Source organism: Peromyscus eremicus, chromosome 7, assembly GCF_949786415.1.
Source record: "Peromyscus eremicus chromosome 7, PerEre_H2_v1, whole genome shotgun sequence".
Classification (NCBI taxonomy): Eukaryota; Metazoa; Chordata; class Mammalia; order Rodentia; family Cricetidae; genus Peromyscus; species Peromyscus eremicus.
In genome coordinates, this window is record NC_081422.1 from 82,672,943 (window position 1) to 82,683,682 (window position 10,740).

Genomic DNA, 10,740 nt, shown 5'->3' on the forward strand with positions numbered 1-10,740 from the left:
CAAGCATGCTAATTTAATGTCAACTTGACACAGGCTATTCTGGTTTTTTGAGACATGGTTTCTCTGTGTAGTCTTGGTTCTCCTCTACACACCCCAAACACTGATATTAAAGTTGTGTACTACCAATACCTGAAAAAAAAAAAACCTTTTTCTCTTATGGTGATATTTTATTTGTACTGAAATGTGATTTTATTTGTATGTTAATAAATAAAGTTGCCTGAGTGTCAGAGCTAATAGCAAGACATAGCAGAAGCTGGGTGGTGGTGGTGCATGCCTTTAATCCCAGCTCTTGGGAGGCAGAGCTAGACGGATCTCTGTGTGTTCAAAGATACAGCCAGCATGGAGACACATGCCTTTAATCTCAATGCCAACCATAGAAGACCTGGAGGTCTGTACAGATAGGCAGTGATTGGGTTTACAACCAATGAGAAGACAGAACAGAAAGTCTATATAAAGACAAATACACAGGAAGCAGGTCTCTTGGCTGAAGAGGAGAGCTGCAGCAGTGAAAGGTAAGGCTCTTAGCTCTGACCTCTTGGGCTTTCATCTCTGTATTGGCTCTGTGTTTCTTATTTAATAAGATGGTTACTAGTGAAGTGGCCTTAAGTCAAATCAGACACTGGTTTATTACTCCCACAAGCTTTGTGCCACCATTGCCCTAATATATTTCACAGGCAGGACAGCATTGTAGATCAAAGGGTTTGTGACGGGATTGGTGTTTACATTTTTCTTTTTGGTAACCTACAGAGTACCTTCCCATACAAAAGACACTAGAATGTAGGAGTGAAGGTTCTGTGTAGGAACCAGCTCGACCCCTCCATGTTCAAAGAGTTGTATGGGTGATGTCTTCTATAGTGGGGCCTCACTGTCAGTTTGTGGAGAGCAGCCTATTGTCTAGGCAACAGCCTAAGTCATTTGGGGATTTCCATGGGACCTCTTTGGCCAATAACTCAATTGAATGCAATCCAGTCTTAGTACTGGAAGCTTCATTTGGTGACAAGAGATGGCCAGTTGGGACTCAATCTTCCCATTATTTGAAGACTTCATTAGGATCTCCTTCATATATTTTAGGAAGTTTCCACTGCACTAGGTTTCCACACCACCCCACAAATGCCCCTAAATTCTAGCTTTCTTTCCATGCATTCTCTCCCTCAACCCCATCTACCTTCCCTCTCCCAATCTGATCCTCTGTTCCCAGCCTCCCTGCCTCATATCACAAGGATTCTGGCACAGTCATGTTCATGGCTGCTCTATTCATAATAGACAAGAACTAAAAAAACCTAGATATCCCTCAACTGAAGACTGTATAAAGAAAATGTGGAATATTCATGCAATAGAATATTACTAAACTTTTAAAAAAATGACATCTGCTGTCCATGGCTCTGCTCCCTGTTCCAATTTGAAGATCAACTCAGGTTTAGGAATACATTGTCCTGTTAATAAGAAATAATGTAGGACTTAGAGAAAATTTCTGCTAATAACGTTCTTTGAAGAAAGACAAAAACAGGTTTTAAGATCTGTGCAACCAAAGTGCAAATGTGGACCTTTCACTAGAGAGCACTGAACAATCCTAATGTGTGGCCTAGAACCTTACCCCTAAACAGCTTTAGATCTCACATTCGTTCATATATTTACTACACTGAAAGTGCTTGCTCCTGAGACTACTTACCCAGTGACACCAGGCTGCTGTATGTCTCCAGCATCACTTTCCTGTACAGCACCCTCTGATTCTGTCACTCCTCCCAGGTGAAGTTCAGTGACATCCTCAAATGACACCAAATCCTGTAACAGCACATTTCTCCTCAGTCAATTACTCTATGCTTATAAACAGGAACCTGAAGACCCAGCTTGTCTTAAGGAGTGGAAGGCTCTCATGTGTATTTTACATTATAATTTTCCCTGCTTATATAGTGAAGAAAAAGAAATATCAAAGAACTATTCTGATATTATTGTCTTATGAATGGACTACAATGATTACCTTATAGATTAAAACCTTCACTGTTGGTGTAAGAGAACCAAGGCTATTCAGGTAACTAGGCCTTAATCACATAGGGCTGCATGTGAGGCATGAACATACCCAGGCCTCGCTTTCCCTCTTAGGGGTTGGAGGCAGCCTCACTACTGTCATGTTGTATGGCTCATGCAATAATAATCGCCACTCCCAAAGAAAGAGTGACCCTTGTCACTAAGTCGTGCAGCTTAAGTCATATGTTAACCAAACCTGCTTCCTGAAAGACCTCCCCTTCCTCAGGAACCTTTGAAAGTATAACCTTTGCTTCACCTGGCATGGCTGAAACTCTCCTTCAGCACCCTGTCTCAATCACACAAGCAACCACACACCATAGTAATAGCCCTATACATAGTGTCATATATAGGTGAATGAACCTCCCCATATTGTGACAACAGGAAAACATAAAATTGAAGGAACTGATTGTGAAGTGAATGACTCTGTATTTACATATCTAGATTAATTCCTTTTTTTCTTTTTCTTTTTTTTTGAAGGGGATGGGGGAGAGTCAGGTTGTTTGTTTTTTACTTTGGTGTGGGTGGTTTTGGTTTTTCAAACAAGGTTTTCAGACAAGGTTTCCCTGTGAAGCTCTGGCTGTCCTGGAACTCACTATGCAGTCCAGGCTGGTTTAAAACTCAGAGATTCACCTGCCTCTGCCTCCTGAGTGCTGGGACTAAAGGCATGGGCCACCACAGCCTGACAACTACTGGGGGAGAAGGTTTTTCTGTGTAGTTGTCCTTGCTGTCCTGGAACTCGCTTTGTAAACCAGGCTGGCCTCGAACCCACAGGGATCCACCTACCTCTGTTGGGATTAAAGGTGTATACCACCACCACCCAGCTAGATATATCTAGACTGATTTCAGTGGTAAGTACATGTCAGAGGAGCAGCAGGTGGCAATTGAAGTGAGAGAAGTCAGCCCACCAGGAAGCAAAGCTTTGATAGGTGAATCTTGGATAGGAAAGGCCCCAAGGGCTTCAGCCCCAAAATGTCTCTTCCTATTGCTGTGCCTTTATATGTTTGCTGCTGCCATTTTTCACTGGTATCTGGCATGGTGTGAATCAGCATGGGAGGATCCCCATTGCCTTTAATGTAGTGTGATTACCTCATGGAAATATCCTGCTCTGCTGGGCATTTTTACCTGTGGATTACTGTGAAGATGATTTCCTCCTAAACTGGACTGTAACTAAAGCAACGATTTTACACAATAGTAGTGTTAGTTTAAATAGGATTGTTTTGTTGTTTTGTTTGTTTGTTTGTTTGTTTTTCAAGACAGGGTTTACTCTGTGTAGTTTTGGAGCCTGTCCTAGATCTCACTCTATAGACTAGGCTGTCCTTGAACTCACAAAGATCCGCCGGGCTCTGTCTCCCAGTGCTAGGATTAAAGGCATGCGCCAACACCACCTGGCTTAAATAGGGTTTTGACAATTGACAGTCTTTAAGAAATAGAGTAAGAGATTAGGATAAAGGTTATCTTAGTGGGAAAACTAAAATAGGTAAAAGTAAGATACAAAGTTGCCCCTGCCCCTAATAAAGCAGGGGCTACAGAAGATAAAAAATAAGAACAAGAAAATGTCTCATGAGGAGCCCTATAGACATTGACTAGTGACTTAGGTTAATGATTAAGAAAAACAATTGAAGCCAGGCAGTGGTAGTGCATGCCTTTAATCCCAGCACTCAGAAGGAAGAGCCATGTGGATCTCTGTGAGCTCAAGGCCAGGCTGGGCTACAAAGTGAGTTCCAGGACAGGCTCCAAAGCTACACAGAGAAATCCTGTCTCAAAAACCAAAAAAAAAAAAAAAAAAAAAAAAAAAGAAAAAAAAGAAAAGAAAAAAGAAAGAAAGAAAGAAAAACAATTGAGTCCCAGTAGCCCAGATAGCTTAAATTCTTTTAACCTTAATGTTGGAAAATGTGCTCACAGGTTTTGGTGTACATCATAGCTAAAGCAATGCTTTAAATAAATAATGACTTGAGGTTAGGTTAAAAAGATGTGTTAATTGGCTCTGAGGTAAAAACATCTTGGAAAATGATTTAAAGGCATACTTTATTAGTTCACCAACTCTGTGGCTTCCCCCTCAATCCTTGAGTTGCTGGAGGCTGGTCCTCATGGCAGCAATAGGTAAGCTTTATATGCCGACTGGTATTCCTTACAGATTAAAGGTGTGTACTCTGACATTCCAATATTTCCTTGTCCATACAAATAACTGCTTATTACTTGTTATTTGTAAGACCTACTAATTCCAAAATTATAGTATAATACTATGAAGTTGTATCAGAACAGGTAAGTGAACTGAGCAGATCTGGATTTCAACAGCCATCCCCAGGAAAAACTTGAAAGGCTTATGGGAGAGTCAGAAGGAAGAAAAGAGAGTGAGACATGGGAGTGTCTCACACACACACATAAATGTAAAAAATTATATTCTGAACTAAATTTTTAAAAAATGAGAAAGATAAAAATTGTAGACCATGGCATAAACTACTACTAGAGGGAAACTGATGCATGAAATAAAATACTAGGAAAAATAAGCTAAGATCGGGAATCTAAGTTTGTGCCTTTTGAGAGCAAAAAACAAAAATTGAATACAGCAATGGGAGAAGAAAAAGAATCAAAGAATAAATCAATAAATTAAAATAAAAAGTTAGCATAGAGAGCACACACACACACACCACACTCTGCTCAACAATTGAGGGGTGGAACTATTCTGGACCTGAGATCAGTTCTCAGGTAGAAATCAAAAGAAACACCTTTAATCCCAGCACTCGGGAGGCAGAGGCAGGCGGATCTCTGTGAGTTCAAGGACAGCCTGGGCTATAGAGTGAGTTCCAGGACAGGCTCCAAAGCTACAAAGAGAAACCCTGTCTCGAAAAAAAAAAAAAAAGAAAGAAAAGAAATTAATGGGACATAGGCTGCAAAGTCAAGAAGAAGGCAGATATTGATGACAAAAAATCTTGACTTTAGTGTTAAAGAAGAAACAGAAAAGTCACCAAAACAGAACATTATGTTGACTCCTAACACAAATCCCCAAAATAAAATCCCATATATGCTCTGAATATAAATCCTTTAAATAAGAAACCAGTATCTTTGTCCATTGTGTATAGGAGGGCTACTGATTTTTTTGAGTAGATCTTGTACCCTACTATGTTGCTGAAGGTGTTTATAAGCTGTATCAGTTCCTTGGTGGAATCTTTAGAGTCACTCAAGTATACTATCACGTCATCTGCAAACAGGGAAAGCTTGACTTCTTTCTTTCCAATTTGTATCCCCTTAATCTCCTTATGTTGTCTTATTGCTCTGGCTAGAACTTCAAGTACTATATTGAGTAAATATGGGGAGATTGTACAGCCTTGCCTTGTTCCTGATTTTAGTGGGATTGCTCTGAGTTTCTCTCCATTTAATTTGATGTTGGCTGTTGGCTTTCAGTAAATTGCCTTGTCGTGCTAGAAACCCCATTGAACGACTGAGGGATCTGGATGCAGAGATCCATGGCTAGGCCCCGGGTAGAGCTCTGGGAGTCCAATTAGTGAGAAAGAGGAGGGTTTATATGAGCAAGAATTGTTGAGACCAAGGTTGGATAAAGCACAGGGACAAAGAGCCAAACGAATGGAAACACATGAACTGTGAACCAATGGCTGAGGGATCCTCAACTGGATCAAGCCCTCTGAATGGGTGAGACAGTTGATTGACTTGATCTGTTTGGGAGGCATCCAGGCAGTGGGATCCGGTCCTGTGCTTATTGCATGAGTTGGCTGTTTGAAACCTGGGGCCTATGCAGGGTTGCTTGGCTCGGCCTGGGAGGAGGGGACTGGACCTGCCTGGACTAATTCTACCAGGATGATCTCAGTCCGCGGGGGAGGCTTTGCCCTGGAGGAGGTGGGAATAGGAGGTGGGCTGGGGGGAAGGTGTTGGAGGTGGGAGGGGGGAGAACAAGGGATTCCGTGGCTGATATGTAGAACTGTTCTGTATTGCAAAATAAAATAAAATAAAAAAGAGAAACTAGTATCAAATCAAGAGTCTAGGAATGACTCAATATTCAGAAATTAAATACTATACTTTGAAATAACCTTGGAGCTAAGCAAGTATACATGAAGAATACTGAAGTGAACTTGGATGCTGACTTTTGGCAGTGGACCACAACTACTAGGCAATTCTTCCATCTTTGGTGGAAACTAAATCCTCTTAGGCCTTATCTGTAGCAACTGGTTTGATCAATGAAACATGGCAAAGGTACCATCTGGGAAATTCATAGGCAAGGCTGCAAAAAGTCACACAGTGAGGGGGTCCCTGCAGGTGTCATACAGGGAAGCAAACCACTGAAGAGATAAGAATAAAAACTGAGGGTTGGAGATTTAGCTCAGTAATAGAGCACTTGCCTAGCAAGAACAAGGCCCTGGGTTCGGTCCTCAGCTCAAAAAAAAAAAAAATGAAAAATGGAGCCAGGTAGTGGTGCCTCATGCCTTTAATCCTAATATTTGGGAGGCAGAAGCAGGTAGATCTCTGAGTTTGAGGCCAGCCTAGTCTACAGAGCAAGTTCCAGAACAGACAAGGTTACACAGACAAACTCTATCTCAAAGAAAGGAAGAAAAGATAGAAAGAAAGAAAGAAAGAAAGAAAGAAAGAAAGACAGAAAGAGAGAGAGAGAAAGAGAGGGAGGGAGGGAGGAAGGAAGGAAGGGAGGAAGGGAGGGAGGGAGGGTGGAAAAGAAAGAAAGAAAGAAAGAAAGAAAGAAAGAAAGAAAGAAAGAAAGAGAAAAAAACCTGGTGCAGATTGACTTTGTCAACCTGGATCAGACTTTGGGGAGTCTAATGCCAGATATTCATTGTCAGCATATTTAAAACACAGTACAATTTGGGAAAAGGTTTCCAGGCAACAATCAGTGAGGTCTGAAGCTCAATCTTCTCATGGCATTAAACAGGTTTATCTTGTGATGGATTTTCGTTATGTTTGGTAAGGAAATGCGCACTGTGGGAAGAAACAACATTTAGGTAAAATGACTGTTTACATTTCTCAGGTGAGAAAGGTCCATAGAGTCTTCAAGATTTTAAAAAGAGAAGGATAAGACCTGAGGTTAAATTTGGCTCAAATACACCAATGTCAAGGATTTCCACAAGAAAAGAGTGGTAGCATGCTGAAAAGATTTAAATTACACATGCCTCAGGGAAGATGTGTGCATTGCAACAAGGGCCAGAGCAAAGGCTGTGCTCATGGATCTACATGAAAAGTTATTTTTATGTAGATATAAGTAGTGATAACTTTCATATTGGTGTTTTCATTTGCATCTAACTGAGCATATTTATACTCAAGGAGAATCTAAATATGCTCTAGAAGTAGATCCCTGAATGTATCTGTCCTCCTTAAACTTCTGGTTCATCTGATATTCTTTCTCTGTAAGGTTACAATTGACTTTTAGATCTACAAGGGGGATTTAGACACTGCCTCACGTCTTATCAATTTGTTTCATTTTCATTGCTCATGATACATGGCTTTGTCTGTTAAGTTATTTTATGATTTTTTTTTGTTCCTTTGGTGATAGGGTCTTTCTATTTGTCCTAGACTGGCATAGAACTCAATATGTTGACCAGACTGTCCTCAAACTCATTGAAAGTCCTCCACACACTAGGTTTTTGATGCTGGGATTAATAGTGTGAACCTCTTTATCTTGTGTATTTTTTAATCCATGAAGTCAAATGCAATGTAAGAAATTAATTTATTAATTTCTGGGGAGTTAAAATATTGTATTTGCAAAGGTTATCTCATTATTGAAGGCTACCTCTGGTTACTTTATCAGTGGAGACACTCACCTTGGAACTGGTTGTAACTTTCAGTCAGTCCAGTGATGGGTAGGGCCTTGAGTTCTAGCTTAATAGCCTGTGGCATGCTCAGCTGCATTGACTCACTTCTGCAAGGAAAAGAAAATATTGACCTCCGTGGTGCTAAAGATATCACACAGTGATTAGGAAAAACTTCATTCCAAGTTCAGCCAAACACCTCAGGTTACACAAGCCTGACAACTTGACTTCAATCCTTGGAACCCTTGATGGAAGGAGAAACTTGTTGTAATAAAAATAGATGCATTGATCAATGAAAGCAAATTAAAGGTCTACACATAAATTCATAAATTCACACACTTATGAATACCTGATTTTTTATTTTTAAAGTGGTAAATACAAAATAAATTGAAGACAACATCTTCCACAAATGTACAAGAACAAACTAGACTGCTTTGTGTAGAAGATTCCAACACATAAACATTTATCACCCTGTACAGAACTCAACTCTAAGTAGATCAAAAACCTCAGCAAAATATTTTGAATATGATAGAAGGGAAATGCAGGAACAGCCTTGAACTCACGAGAAACAGGAAAAGATTTTCTTAACAGAACACCAATAGCACAGGCACTAAGAACAACAATTAATAAATAGGACCTCACAGACCTGAAAAGCTTCTGTTTGGCATACACACTATCATTGGGACAAAGTGGCAGCCTACAGAATAGGAAAAGAGGTTTAACTACTACACAACCAATAAAGGGCTAATATCAAAAATATATAAAGAACTCAAGAAACTGGACATCCAGCAAACAATTAACCCAGTTAAAAATGGAGTATAGAAAATGGAGTATAGAGAATTCCCAAAGGAGGAAACACATCATCATCCACTTCAGGACGTCTTCATCCTATAGCCTCCCTTCCTAATCCTGAACCCACCAAACAGAAGGATCAGGGAGCTCCATATAAAGCTTAGTTTACACCCTAGAGGTTTCCTTAAATGAACCAAATCATCCAACTTCTTTTACTCTGATATTGTCAAAAGTAGATTCTACATGGCTTCTATGATCTGCTCAACTATGGTTAAGGCTACCACTTTAGAGGCAGTGAAATTTTCTTAAGGGGTAGTGAATGGCTCCATCTCCTGGTCCCCTATGAGGTAACACCTGTTACTGTAGTGATATTGATTCAAACACCAGAAAGATACTACATAAAAGCCATAGCATGAATGATAGCACAGGTCATGACTCCATCAATAGGATTCCTACTAACTCAGTTAGGAATAATCCTTATCTGAACCATATTTATAGCTAGAAGTCTAAATAAGCTTCACATACAGAAAATCCTACCATTCTGACAACACCAGTTCCCTCACCCAGGATTTAATGGGTAAGTAACATATAATATTATCGTCTTTCTCATCATCGTTTTACATACTCTTTGGAAGCTGTGTTAAGATACTCATTATGGTTCCTTGTACTCTCTAAATACTAAACACATCTCCATGTTGACAACTTGCATGTCAATGAATACAAAGCACAATTTTCCTGCCTTTATCCTTATTAGTTACTCCTGTCATTGCCTTGATCTCACAATCCCTGAAATAATTTATCCTTGATTTGGTTTACTATTAAACTGAAAAATACATTAGATTTCAGATCAAGTAAGAAAAGCCTAGTCATGCTCATTTACAAGAACATAGAAAAGGATCCCTCAGGCATGCAGGCAGACACTCACAGAATACCACAACTGGACAGAATGTAAATATCAAGAGATCATGGGGATCTGAACCCCAATAGATACATTTATATCCTACATCAGTGGCTCCAGAAATATTGTGGAAGAGGGATCAGAAAGACAGTGAGAACCAGAAGACCAGGAAGTGTGCTGTGAAACAGTCTCTCCTAGAAATTGCTGCATAAACAAAATCAGGACAATGAATATATTGATATGAATGTGGGAAGGTTTGAAAGAGTCTCACCTCTAGACACAGAATTAGCCTCTATTAGCAATGAGCTCCCAAAGAATCACTAATACAAAGTGGTCATCCCTTGAGATGGCTATTCTTGGCTGTTAATTTGACTACATCTGGAATTAACTTAAAGCAAGAGGCTGTGATTTTTTTTCTTAGCAACTTTTCTTGATTGAATCATTTAAAGCAGGAAGACCCATCAAAATCTGGATCTTCTGTACTGTTCAGATCAACTTATATCCTGCTCACATGGTCTACTGGTAGGCTATATACAAAGGACTTGTAAGAAGGAAAAGTAGGACAAAGTGGTTCAGTTTTCTTTCACCTAAAAACATTTTAGAAATAAGAAAATCCCACAGCATCCAGGTGCAAAGCGATCTACAGCACTTGATTGAGATTCAGAAGGTTCTTCAATATTTCATATCAAGAACATTTCTGTACATTTTTCTGTCTGGATACTGTGATCTCCAGAAGCTAAGGAGCAAGGCATCTTCTGTCTCTATTGTCAACTACAAACAGTTGAAAATGAAATAGAATGAGATTAATGAATTTTTTTTTAAGACAGAAAGTTGAGTAAGTAGGAAAAGGGGATGGATCTGGAAGGAGTTGCAGTTCAGATGTTTATGCTCAAAACTAGTTGTACAAAATATTTCTAAAAACTAAAATGAAACACAGATGCAAGCATAATGAACAGAATGCAAGAGATGGAAGAGAGGATGTCTGGTGTAGAGGATACAATAGAGGAAATGGATTCGTCAGTCAAAGAAAATACCAAAGCCAAAAAAGTCATAACACAAAATGTCCAAGAACTCTGAGACACCATGAAAAGACCAAACCTAAGAGTGATAGGGATAGAGGAAGGAGAAGAATACCAACTGAAAGGCACAGAAAATACATTCAACAAGATCATAGAAGAAAATTTTCCCAACTTTAAGAAGGAAATACCTATGAAGATACAAGAAGCCTATAGAACACCAAACAGACTAGACCCCCCA